This window comes from Arachis ipaensis, chromosome B03, assembly GCF_000816755.2.
Source record: "Arachis ipaensis cultivar K30076 chromosome B03, Araip1.1, whole genome shotgun sequence".
Lineage (NCBI taxonomy): Eukaryota > Viridiplantae > Streptophyta > Magnoliopsida > Fabales > Fabaceae > Arachis > Arachis ipaensis.
In genome coordinates, this window is record NC_029787.2 from 80,244,230 (window position 1) to 80,247,072 (window position 2,843).

Sequence of the window (2,843 nt, forward strand, 5' to 3'; positions counted from 1 at the left end):
GAACGGTACCCATTTTCTTGCGAATTCAGCAGTTTCTTGAAGAGCCTCAAAGGTGAGCATGGAAGCTCCATCATCAGAAACGTAACATGAGATTTTGTCAGCTGGGTAATCCAGAGCCAAGATTGAAAGAACAGTATTGGCTGTAACTAGAGGAGGTTCCTTCGTCGGATCCACTGTAGTGACAAATATATCTATTGGAGAAAGCATATTCGGCTTGTCCGCCGGTTCAAATCTGCATTACAAGATCTATACATTTAGCTCTTCAATTTATATATAAGATTTTGATAGAACCAACCTTTATACTAATTCATCTCACGACAGCACAGGTTATTTTGTAATATTGACTCCTTGGTGTAAACTTACTCAAAAGGCTACTCATGACAAAGTGTTGATTCATCTTAGTTTTAGGATGTTTAGCTAGTTATCTTATTTTTGTTATTTATTTGGTACTTTGTAAGTAAATAATATATAATCTCCTCGAACATATGTTTGTCAAGACCTTGCTTATTTGAATTTAAAAACATAAAAATAAAAATAAAAAGATTAAAAGGAGCAAAAGAAGAAAAATGAATACGAAAACCAGATACATTTAGACATCATCTGGCGGAGGAAGCTCAGGATATATACCTGATTGAAAGACGATCAATATACGTCTGGCGATCAATGGGAAACCATTTAGGAAGTTGATCAACCAGCCATGACAATGCTAGCCAAATTTCACACACCACAGATGTGAACCAGAGTCCAATTGCTTCAGGTACTGGGTGGAAGATTCTGTATTGAAAGAATAGCAAGAGAATCACGAGCCTCGCTGCAACCATCATCCTGTAAGGGCTGAGTCTTCCGGATGGTATTGCCACCTTCCTTGAGAGTGGCTGTCTACTTTCATCTTTACTGGAACAATGATATCATATGACAGTAGCAAGAGCATCAAATTAGTATAGAACAGTGTTCCTGAGATGTCAAAATAGCATTGCAAATTTGCTAAATTAGGGAAAGGGGAATGCTTTCTTCATGCATACATAGCCTTTTCGGGATCAACTGTAGCCTCAGTTTCAGGCCATAGATTTCCTTGGTTTAACATCCAGTCATCTGCTCTCTCTTTGTCAGCAAATTTTTCATAGCCTACATCACGAAGACGTTCAAAATTTTCAGATTTAGGCTGTAAAATAGCATCATTTCTCTCTTTAAAATAGCCAATGATGTTGTTTAACATTTATGTTTCAGGATTTTAGCTCACCCGGCTCGTGGTATGTAGATACAGGCAGCTCTTAAATCTACAAAAAATAAATGCTAGAGAGAAATATTATCTTGAGTTCTTAGCTTGCATGAACATAGTTCCACCACCTTTGTTAAGATATTCTCAGTTACTTCCATTCACCACGTTTGTTATATATTAAGATACACTAAAAAAACTGTTTTATATTTCCATTTAATTATCAGTACGAACTGACCTTGGCCAAGGATGCTGATTTAGCATTCTCATTATCATATCCGCTACTCTTCTTCCTTTGCCGCAACTCTTCCTTTTCTTCCAACATTTTGAATTCATGTTCTATATCATCCACATCGTCTTCGTCTTCGTCTCCCTCTACTCTTGGGCTTCCTGCACTCCAAGTAAGGACAAAACATATATAACAAGTTATAAAGAAAGACCGAGTGCCACTATTTCTGTCGAACTAAGTCCTTTGTGAAAAACATGGCATGCTTTCATTTCGTGATGAATTAAAAGGCAAAAATAATATAGAAAAACCAATATTTTTTCTTCTTTATATTTAATTATTCAATATTAATCAATTTTTCTTTGTTTTATTAAAAGTGTCGGGCTCTTAATATTATAAAAATCCAATTTAGTTGCTTTCTTTTCAAAGAATCTAATATTAAAAATATTAAGTTGACCAATACTTTTTGTCAACATGTAACTAACTCAAAGAAAGACTTCAAAATATAATGATTCATGTACTACATAAGCTTTGTCATATATATTTGCATAGATTTTGTGTAATAGAGATGCAAATTATATTATACACGAAAACCTACCGGGCATGACTAAGTTACTAACTAGGGGTGTACATGGATCGGGTCATATTGAATTTAGCTTAACCCAGACTCGACCCAAAATATAGATCGGTTCTAATTTTTAAACTCTAACCCGATCCTAAATCCAATGAAACCTACGCACTTTCGGGTCGGGTGAAAACCTGGTAAAAATCGGGTGAAAACTGGATCTTTAACAATCATCTAATCTCCAACTATTATTTCACAATTTACACAGTAAAATTCACTTAAAAAATATAACAAGAACCAACTCTTCTCTAAAATTAAAGCATAACCATAATCAATACTAATATTGTCTAATAACACCAAATATTTAAACCAATACAAATAACACAATATTATGCATTAGTTTAAAGTCTTATGCATTTTAAACATAAAACATTAACTTATAATCTTATAATGAATAATAACACAAAATATTAAAGTTTACAATATTTAAATTCTACGTAAGAATAACCATCATCCATCACTAATAACACAAAATATTAATTGTGTATGATGACCGGGTCACCGGACCGAGTTCGGATGACCCGAGTTATGAACCGAACCTGACCTAAAATAATGATCGGGTCTATTTTTGAAACCCTTATCCGATACAGCTAGCGAACGATGCAGGCATGCAGCTATGACTTGGATACAATTTTTATTCAAATTAACTCAAAATTACAATTTAGGTTAAAGTTTTTATTCTTTTACTCTTTATTCCAAAACTAATTAAATATTTAGTTTAGGATGTCAAATTCATTTTATATATATATATATATATATATAGTTGTATCCTAACT

General features: G+C 33.5%; 1 pseudogene; it reads right to left on the minus strand.

Moving 5' to 3' along the window:
* Positions 1-2,843, minus strand: part of LOC107633309 — an 8,750-nt pseudogene that overhangs the window by 4,154 nt on the left and 1,753 nt on the right.